Source organism: Mandrillus leucophaeus, unplaced genomic scaffold, assembly GCF_000951045.1.
Source record: "Mandrillus leucophaeus isolate KB7577 unplaced genomic scaffold, Mleu.le_1.0 Scaffold5, whole genome shotgun sequence".
Lineage (NCBI taxonomy): Eukaryota > Metazoa > Chordata > Mammalia > Primates > Cercopithecidae > Mandrillus > Mandrillus leucophaeus.
Genome location: NW_012105364.1, coordinates 3,020,012 through 3,030,877, shown reverse-complemented (window position 1 = coordinate 3,030,877; position 10,866 = coordinate 3,020,012). Strand labels below are relative to the sequence as shown.

At 42.8% G+C, this 10,866-nt stretch overlaps 1 pseudogene; it reads right to left on the bottom strand.

Moving 5' to 3' along the window:
- The window catches only part of LOC105550911, a 12,769-nt pseudogene extending 2,499 nt beyond the window's left edge, over positions 1 to 10,270 (bottom strand).
- Positions 10,271 to 10,866: the final 596 nt, after the last annotated feature.

Sequence of the window (10,866 nt, the reverse complement as noted above, 5' to 3'; positions counted from 1 at the left end):
TACCCTTTATTTCTTTCTCTTGCCTGATTGCCCTGGCCAGAACTTCCAACACTATGTTGAATAGGAGTGGTGAGAGAGGGCATCCCTGTCTTGTGCCAGGTTTCAAAGGGAATGCTTCCAGTTTTTGCCCATTCAGTATGATAATGGCAGTGCCCGCTTTTAAAGCCTCAACACCTTCTGCTGATGGGTCAGGTAGACTGCCGGTGCAGGGAATGCCACGACTGTGCTGACCTTCAGTGGCCTTGGGGATAGCCGGGCGACTTTCTTTATTAAGGTAAGGAAGTTTCCTTCTACTCCAAGTCCACTGTTTTTTTTCCTTAAATAATGAATAGGTGTTTGACTTTGTCAAATGTTTTTTCTGCATCTATTGATATGGTTGTATATTTTTCTTCTTTAGCCTGTTGAGGTAATGGATTACATGAAGTGATTTTTGTTTATTTATTTATTTTTTGAGACTGAGTCTCACTGTGTCACCCAGGCTGGAGTGCAGTGGCGCAATCTCGGCTCACAGCAACCTCCGCCCCCAAGGTTCAAGTGATTCTCCTGCCTTAGCCTCCCAAATAGCTGGGATTAAAGGCACACACCACCACGCCTGGCTAATTTTTGTATTTTAGTAGAGACGGAGTTTCACCATGTTGACCAGGCTGGTCTTGAATTCCTCACCTCAAGCACTCTGCCCGCCTCAGCCTCCCAAAGTGCTGGGATTATAGGCATGACCTACCACGCCCGGCCTGAAGTAATTTTTGAATGTTGAGCCAGCCTTGCATACCTGGAATAAATCTCATTTGTCATGGTGTATAATTCTTTTTCTACATTGTTGGATTTGATTTGCCAATATTTGGTTGAGATTTTTTACATCGGTGTTCATGAAAAATATTGGCTTGTAATTTTTCTTTCTTGTAATGTCTTTCTCTGGTTTGTTTTGGTATTAGGACAATGCTGACCTCATAGAATGAGTTAGAAAATGTTCCGTGTGCTTTTATTTTCTGAAAGAGATCATAGAGAATCAGTATAATTTCTCCCTTAAATGTTTGGTAGAATTCACTAGTAAAACCATCTGGACTTGGTATTTTCTGTTTTTGGAAGGTTATTAATTATTGAGTCAGTTTCTTCAATAGATATAGGTTATTCATATTCTGTTTCTTCTTGTGTGAGTATTAGTAATTTATACCCATCAAGGGATTGGTCTATTTCATATATTTTATCAAATTTGTACACATAGAATTGTTTATATTCCTTTATTATACCTTTAATGTTCACGGGATCAGTAGAAATAGCTCCTCTTTAATTTCTAATATTAGTAATTTGCAGTTTAACTAGAGGTTTATCACTTTTACTCATCTTTTGAAAATAATTAGCTTTTGATTATGCTCTTACGTTTTTAAACTAGCCTTTATTATGCTTTTAACAATCACGAGATCAGTAGAAGTAGCTCCTCTTTTATTTCCAATATTAGTAATTTGTAACTTGACTAGAGGTTTATCAATTTTACTGATTTTGTGAAAAACTAGCTTTTGATTTTGTTGATTTTTCTCTATTGATTTCTCGTTTCGACTTCCACTGATTTCTGCTCTAATTTTATTATTTTGTATTATGCTTCTTTGGGTTTACATTTCTATTTTCTCCTTAATTTCATAAGGTAGAAGCTTAAATGATTGATTTTAGATATTTTTTCTTGTTTAATGTGTGCATTCAATGTTAGAAAATTTCTTCAAAACCCCACTTTTGCTGCATACCACAAATTTTGATCAGTTGTATTTTCATTTTCATTTAGTTCAAAATATTTAAACATTTATTTGGAAAAATCCAGTCAACCTGGGATGCACAAGGACTATGAGCAAGAGAGAAGCCACATTGTTTTAAACCACTAGGGACTTTTTTTTTAAAACTGTAGAAAACTTTGCCTATCCTGCTGGTAAATGAGGACAAAGGATTTTGTAAGCGTAGCAGTCACAGTGTGTAGTTTCAGGCAACATAAACCAAATCTGGTTGATTTAAGCACGCACAAAAAAGAATTTATTAAAATGAATATTGGTAGTTCAGAATATCTTCAGGAAGCCTAGAGTATCTGGATTGTAGGCTATACACCTGGAAGCAATGTTCCTAATCATGCAACAAAACTAAGGGAGTGAAGACACCATTGTTGCTGCAGCCCAACACTGATGCTGCGATTGCCTTGCAGACACCACCGACACTGGATGCTGCCCTGGGAACCTGGGAGTAGCTGCTGCCACACATCAACACAGTGAATTCTCTCAGCTCCTGCCTCTTCACAGTTCTTGCTTCCAATATAATGTCTGGGAAGGTGCATATAGGTTAGTTCAACAGAATGAAAACATCTGCTGTAGTAAGCAACAAAGTGATGTAACTGAAAGAGCTCTAGACTGTAAGATGACCTGGGATGCAGTCCAGACGCTCAGCATGGTGAGCCTGAGCAAACCCCTTTGCCTTTGAGAGCTTGTAGGGTGGCATGAGGATGAAAGGAGGATGAAAGTGGTTTGAGGGCAGTAAAATTTTCTATCAATATATGTTATTATGTGTTTGCATGACCAGGTGTGGTCAGCACAGTACCCAGCAACTAACCCGCCACTAGGCACAGACTGGGCACTCAATATTTAGAGCAAATAAAAGGTCTAAGCTTGTTCAGGTTAAAGATCTTGACCTCTCAAGATCTATCTTCCCTGCTAGAATGTAAGGACTTTTCTAGGGAATTTTTTTTTTTTTTTTTTTTTTTTTTTAAAACAGGTTTTGCTCTTGTTGCCCAGGCTGGAGGGCAGTGGTGCAATTTCGGCTTACTGCAACCTCCACCTCCCAGGTTCAAGTGATTCTCCTGCCTCAGCCTTCCCAAGTAGCTGGGATTATAAGCATGCACCACCAAGCCCAACTAATTTTGTATTTTTTAAAGTAGAGATGGAATTTCTCCATGTGGGTTAGGCTGGTCTCGAACTCCCGACCTCAGGTGATCCGCCCATCTTGGCCTCCCAAAGTGCTGGGATTACAGGCATGAGCCACCGTGCCCAGCCTTTTTCTAGAGATTTTTATCTGCTTTCTTCAATACCATGGCTCCAGCTGTAAGAGCAGGGCCTAGAAGAGTGGGTCCTCAATAAATATTTGTTGAATGAGTGAATGAGTGAGGTAAATGAATGAATATCTATTCTGTCATCTGAGACCAAAATATTCCTAGCCCAGACCCTTATTTCTAAGTTCTTCTAGGAATGTTCTTCCTGACTTAGTTCTGCCCTTCTTCAGCTGCTGTAAAGGGGCTTCAAAAAAGTGTCCAATTGTCCAAGCAGCAAACTTCTGTCATTGTTTCTCTGTCACTATCTTATGATAAGGGCCTGCTTGGTGCTTTGAAAGGAAATTGGCCCCAGTCTCTAAATATTCTTTATAGCCCAATGATGTCTTTGCTTTTTTAGCTATACTTTTCTCTTTCCAGTCTGGATTATGATTTTCCCTTGCTCAGCTGGCCCCTAGCATAACTAGTCTAACTGTATCACTATCTACCTCTTACTGGCAGTGATCAGCCCATAAAAGGACTGCCATTTGACTTATCCTAGTGTCATATCCAAATTCATATCCTGACCACAGAAAACACAAGATAAGGGCTATTGGTCCTAGAAAGGACTTTGGAAGTCATCCAAGCTTGCTTCTTTTGAGGGAGCCTCTGCATTTGCTGTTTCCTCTGCCAGGACAGCATCTCCCCTTGATCTTTTGATGGCTATCTCCTTCTTGTCATTGGAGACCTCAGTATAAAATTCACCCCCTTCCACAGGTCTTCCCTGGGTGCTCCATCTGAAGTAGCTACCCAGGACCTCTCCATCATAAGACTACATTTTAATTATCTGTCTATTGCTTACCACGATTTCACACACATTCATTCATTTATTCATCATGCAAGCACATTAACAGCTCCTGGACACATATTGGGAGCTCAATAACATTTTTTGAATGAATAAATCCAGTTCAGGCCCCTGGGAAACTCAAGCCCAGAGAAATAAAGTGACTTTAAGAAGGTCACACAGCTCCTTAGTGGAACAGCATGGACTGGAACCCATGGTCCTTGACTCTTGTCCCGTGCTTTTCCCACCATGCCAATTTTCATAGATAAAGATAAAAAGAAGGAACATCTCTTGGGCCCCCAGTAGGTATCAGTTTCTGTGGTGGTTGCTCTATACATGTTAGTCAAATTAGCCTTATCATGACCCTATAATGTAGGTAGAGTTCGGATTTTTATAAATAAGGATAGAGAGTCTTTGTGATGCTAAGTAATTTGCCAGGTATCCCACTGCTATAGAGTGAGAGCTGGGATCTGACCCTAGCTTGGTCCGACTTTCAAGTTTTTCGGACTGCTTCAGCTGCGTGACACCTCCAGGTAACATTTGTGCTTTATTACCATTTCTGTACAGTAAATCTAAGCAGTGAGTAATAGGGAAATTTCAGGCACAATGGAAGGTTGACAGAAGGCATGGGGTAGGGAGGCTACACAGGTTTCCTGTTGCCCTTCAAATCACACTGTAGAAGTGACATCTGTCTCTTTGTCTCACAAGTGAGGCTTACTGCTCTAGAGTCCTGGGATGTCACACTGTGTGAGTAGCCTCCAAAGGTGTGTGACGCGAATAGCAGCTCTGCCTGGCTCCATTCAGTTTTCTCCTTGGGAGGACAAAGAAAATTGGGATGTGTGTAATTTATGCCCAAATGGCTAGAAAAGAAAACATCTCATCAATGACTTATATATTTGCAAATGTAAAATAAAACTTGTAGACCAAATGCTAACAGAGCCCATGCAGCCCTTGGTTTCTTCCACCTCTGTTTACAGCCTGAATCCCACATTTTTTTCTGGTTCCACCCATTCCTTTTTCCTCTTGAGCTCATGTTGCATTTACTTGGCTGATTCCTAACCTTGGGCAAACTTAATTGTCCCTTTCCCCTGCTCTTTCTCTAGGTTGCAGAATAGTTTTGGAGTAACCACATAGTTCTCATCAATCTATGTTCTCCTGCTTCACCTGGGCCTTTGATGCAACTTAGTGGAGCTTTCGCTCTACTCTGGTTGCTGGCCTCTTCCTGTCCTCACTGTTGTAGGTAAAGCCATTCATGATGCATTTAAAGATTTAAAGATGCTGGTACAAGTGCAGACACCTGGTTTGACAGCATAGGGGGAGCTCCGGGACTCAGGGAAAAGTGTTCTCAGCACCTATAACACCTATAACAGTTTCTCAGGTAGTGGCAAAGAAAAGAAAGGTAAGAAGATTCTGGCAGTTCCCTGGGCTTTTATTATAAAAATCCAAAAACGGCCTCACAGGCCATTTACCAAACTCTAGTAAAAGATTTAAGGGTCATTGTATTAGAGACTGTGGTCTTCCTTCCCTTGCTTGATATCTCACTTTCCTTCTTTCTTTCCACAAAAATTGTACAACTACTCTGTGCCAAGCACCATTCTAGGTTCTGGAAAAGACAGGCTAAAATCTCTGATATCCTGAAACTTTCATGTAGTAATTGACTATCATCACGTACTTTCTAAGGTGAAGCATCCTGAGTTCCTTGCATCCCAGGCACCCATTTGTTGGCTTCTCCTCCACTCATTAAGCTTAGTTACATTCTTGGGCTGAAACAACCTCTTGGGGCTCTCATCTAGTTCACCAGATTTCTTTTTTTCAGAGACAGTGAAGAATAAAGGCAAAAGCAATAAGGATGCAAAGAGAAGATACACCTGTTCAAGACAGAAACCCTCAAAGCAGCTCTTGTAGCAAACCAAACATTAAAAGTAATTTTGGTTGAGCTGAGATCTCCCTGAACTCAAAAGCACAGGTGTATGGAGATGAGAGGAAAGAATTATCTTGGAGATACAGTAATAAGCTAATACAGCGTGCATGACAACTTAGGGACTGAGAATTCATAAATATATTCATGTTTTCTTCCCAGTCAAATTGATTAAATACCCAAGCACAAAGTTAGACTGAAAGAGAGATTGAAACAGCAAGAGAGAGAAAGGAAAAGCGAGCTACAGAAGTTCTAGTAAAACATATCAACTCTGGACAAAGACTACTTCATCAAACGCATAAACAGCCACTGCCTGATACATTAGAATCTGGAAGTATCATAAATTAACTGCCAAGAAACTTTGCGAAAGGTCATATTTAACATTAATCAAGCTCTGGTAGTGGATATTTCCATGGTTAGAGGAGAAAGGAAAAGAAAGACTACTTTCTCTGCATTGCATTTTCAAAATCACTTTCTAACTTTTCAGCAAGAGAAGAAAAAACCAATTTCTAGCTGACTTAGGGACAGAGATTTAATTCTCTCATCACCTGGGCACCCCTCAAATGTGAGTATTGAGGCATATGAATGGGAGGGGGCATGGCTGTTCATTTTCTGATTAAGTCCTTTTGACTGCTTTCAGTCACAAGGTAGTCTTATTTTGAAAAGTGCCCATACATAGGTAAAGGGATGCCTGTGGAAGCTACAGAGTAAATGAGCAGCTTAGGAGCGGGGACACAGTCAACAGAAAGTTGAAGGTGAAAGAAAATGAACAATTGTCCTGGTGGCAGCCAGTTTGGGACAGAGCCCACTTTCTTTTAGGCTATGGTCTCTTGAGCCAGGATCTAAGATGCTGGGTCATTTAGTAGGACCATAGGAGATACTGGACTGGCCATTCCTGGGTCTTAGCATCCCCTTCCTCTGAATGGGTGTGACAACAATTACCTAGAGAGTGGATAGCTAATGTGTTTACTCATCTGGGTGAGAAAGCAGTACTATAAATCCAGATCATTAATTTTCTGTGTCTTCTCTAAGATGGCCATTTTCTTGATCTGACTTTATATGGATGCTCTTTTTTTTATTGCTGGTTACTTCAGATACTTATCTATTCCTTTTTTGTCAATTGCCTTCTTTGACTGGAGATTCTAATTTGTCCCAAGACTGAGCTGCGCTTATGTGTGCACTTATTCAACAGATACTTAAGAATTTGCTTCGTGCGTCAGGCTCGAAGGTACAGCTGGGGGTACAGCTGTAAACCAAACAGACAGAACTTTTTTCCCTCATAATATATGAATAAATAGGCATAAGAAACACATTACACAGCAATATGACAAACATAAATAAATGAAGTGCATGGAAAGTTAGGAGGCGATGAGTGCTATGGGAAGTGAGAGGAGAGTTTGGGAGTGCCTAGGGAATTATGGTTTTAAAGAGTGGTCAGTGCAACCTCATTGAGAACGTGACATTTGGCCAGGTGCAGTGGCTCTCACCTGTAATCCCAGCACTTTGGGAGGCCAAGGCATGTGGATCACCTGAGGTCAGGAGTTCAAGACCAGCCTGGCCAACATGGTACAACCTCGCCTCTACGAAAATACAAAAATTAGCTGGGCATGATGGCAGATGCTTGTAATCCCAGCTACTTGGGAGGCTGAGGTGGGAGAATCGCTTGAACCTGGGAGGCGGAGGTTGTAGTGAGCTGAGATCACACCAAGCCTGGGAAACAGAGCAAGACTAAAAAAAAAAAAAAAAAAAAAAAAAAAAGAAGATGACCTTTAAACAAAGCCTTACAGGAGGTGAAGGAGGAACCATTTGGATGCCAAGGGACAGAGCATTCCAGGCAAGAGAATAGCAAGTGCTAAGGCCCTGGGAGTGTGGAGTGTCCTGGTGTGTTTGAGAAACAGCAAGGAGGCTGTGGTGTCAGGAGCAGAGTAAAGGGGAGAAGCTAAAGAGGTGCCTAGGGGAGATTTTCTATGGCCTGGCAGGTCAGCACAAGAACTCTGGCTCTTACTGTGAGAGAAACAGAGTACTTTTGGAGGGTTTGGGGCAGAAGAGGCAAAATTTTCCTTACAAAATGACTCACAAAGGTGTTTGCTCTGTGTTATTCAGATTGGCTCTAATTACAGAGAAGAAAAAAGAACTCATCCTCTAAACTCATAGGCACCAAGGGAAGCTGTGGGCAAGGTAGGGCTCTCCTTCAGCAGCCCCTTCTTTGTGCACTTTTGCCTTTGCACAAAGTCCTTGTCAGTGAGTGGCATGGGCCAAAGCATGGGCCAGGTGCTGTGGGGCAGTAAGACACTGATCCTGGACCAGGCTGGGACACTGGGCAGCCACAAGCATAAATGGGGAACACTCAGAGACTCCTCCAGAGGTCCTGGGTGGGAGGCAGATGTGAAGGGTGACACCCCATTGTCTCAGAGAGTGTGGCTGAAAGGCTAAGATTGTTCATTGCTGTTACAGTATTCATTCTCCCCTTCTTTGTAAATAATTCCCTGGCTTTATCAGGCATTGTCCAACTTTCCTTGCATCCAGGGCTTCCAATTAGAAGCAAAAGCCACAGAATGGGGCTTCCAGGAAATCTTTTTAAAGGGGGCTAACTATAACTATACTCAAAGGAATGCCCCATCGCCCCTTTCTACTCCATTTCCTCCCGATGGCTGGAGCCACAGCAACTATCTTGCGACCTTGTGGATAAAAACAAAGAGCTCAGGTTGGTAGAAAAATAGAGAAGTCTGGATTCACGGTGCTTCCTTACCAATCCTCTACTACTTACCTTTGGTTTTACTTTATGTGGGGGTGTGAAAGGTGCTAAGATGAAAATGGAGTCATTAATATCAAGAAAAATCTAACAAATAGAGCCAGAGAGGCTATGTAGAGAGGTTTCTCATGCTTATACGCCTGGTAACAAAAGCTATCACAGAAGACTGTAAAAACCACAACCTTGTGCAAAGGGCATTGCAACTTTACACAAAAAATCCTTCTGCAAGGACATCTGCCCAGCAACTGCCTGTTTAACCTCGGACTGGCATCATCCTTGTTATTGGTCTTTGTAGCCAAGGATAATTATTTCAAAACAGTTATGCAATTCTCCTCATTTTCTCCTTTAAAAACCTTTGTCTTCCCTGAATATACATATAGTTTACTATGGCATATGTATTTCCATTACAATGCCTATTCCCAAATAAACACCTTTTCTTTTAGAGAACTTCTCTTTGTTATTTAGATTGACAAGAGAATACAACCCTAATTTCTCTAAGCCACTGGTATTAGTAGATGAATGAAATTCCTAAATGATAAAGAAAGTGACTTCACTTTGAAGGTCTTTTTGATCACTGGAAAGTGAACACTGCTCTAGGAGTTGAAAGAACTGAATTTGAGTTCTGCCTCGGATAAGAATTCTCTGGATGACTTTGGCCAAATTACGTAATTATAATGATAACGTTTACCACAAATTGTTCAATTCCTATGCTAAGTGCTTTATTTACTTCCTTATCTCATGTGAACCTTACAAAACATACGAGGGAAGTTTTCTCATATACATTTTACAAATGAGAAAATGGAGACTTATGGAGATCAAATTCCAGGTTATAGAGCAAGCAAGTTGTAGAGCTGGGGTTACAACCAAGTTCAGACTGGCTCCAAAGCCCTCGGTCTTATTAACTACTATGGAATAGACTCTTATTTTCTCTGAAGCTCAGTTTTCTCCTCTGTACAATGGGCAAGAGGACTGGATAGTGTTTGAACTCCCCTTGCAGCTCTGAAAACTCTGGAATGCCTAGCCTTTTTAATGCAGTCTTGCCTGTCCGATCTTGGTCTTGATCCCCCATACTTCTGCCTGTTCCCGAAATTTCCAAGTGGTAGCCTTTTCAAAGATGCTGTAACCAGAACCCACATCTCTCCCTTGATCTTGAGAAGAGCTGCCAGAGGAGGCAGCCCCAGCCAGGGAGCACAGTGTGTGTTCAGAAATGTTCTGTGGGTGCCACGGGCCCAGCCTGCTCCTGTTGGCTGGAGAACCTTCTGTCAACCCTGGAGCTGCCACCTTCTATCAGCCCCGGAGCTGCCTTTCCTCGCCTCGCCAAGGGAGGCCGCATCTCTGCACAATCTGTCTGTTCTGATGATCAAGGAGGGTCTTGGTGGAGCAGCGGCGCATGCCCTCCCAGGTGATAAAACTTCCCCGGGCACTCGGGAGAGGTGGGCTGCCGGCGAAACGTGAAGAACAAGCACTGTGCTGTGTAAATACATTTACAGGATGGAACTGCTTCTTGGCCCTCTGGGGCCCATTTCCTGAGCTGTGTGGCAGGAGCTGTCTTCCTCGGAACGATTGACAGGGCCGGTGGGAAAAGCTAAATAGATCTTGATTTCTTTCCTTGTGTTGGCACATTTACCTAATGAGCAGAAGGAACAGGCCTGGAGAGGCTCTGAGACCGGGGACCGCAGGTGGCTTCAGAGTGAAAAACTCCTGCTCTTGCCGTGCGGAAATATCCAGCTCTCTCTGCCTCTCCACATTCCAGTTCTCCATGGTCCAGGACAAGCAGGACCCTCATTTCCCTTCATGGGGGCAGACAGGAAACTCCCTTTGGGACTTGCCTGGGTTGGGGTGATGTTGTTTGGCTGTTGTATGAGGAAGACCTCTCCCATCTCAGCATTCTGTCACCCCAGCTCGACGGGGGCTGAGGGTGTGGTGAAGTTGATGGGTATGGGATGGTGGCGCTGACAGAGGCACCCATGCTGGCATCTCCACGTGATTAGTGCACCACCTGCCCTTCTGATGAAAATAGTGGCATTCAGGAGCTTTTTATGTGTGCAGCTCGGCCACGTAGGCCACAAAGGGAGAACGCAGCCCCTCAGCAGTCGAGGAGCACTGTCTTAGTCCATTCGGGCTGCTGCAATAGAACATCACGAACTGGGTCACTTAGGAAGAACAGACATTTGTAATATTTTTCATAGTTCTGGAGGCTGGAAGTCTGAGATCAGGGTGCCAGCAGGGCAGGGTTCTGGTGAGGGCCCTCTTCTGGGCAGATTGCCAGCTTCTTTTATTGTATCCTCCCCAGGAGAGAGTGGGGGAGCTGAGGCTCTCTTGTGACTCCAAGGGCACCAAACTCATGACCTCTTCTA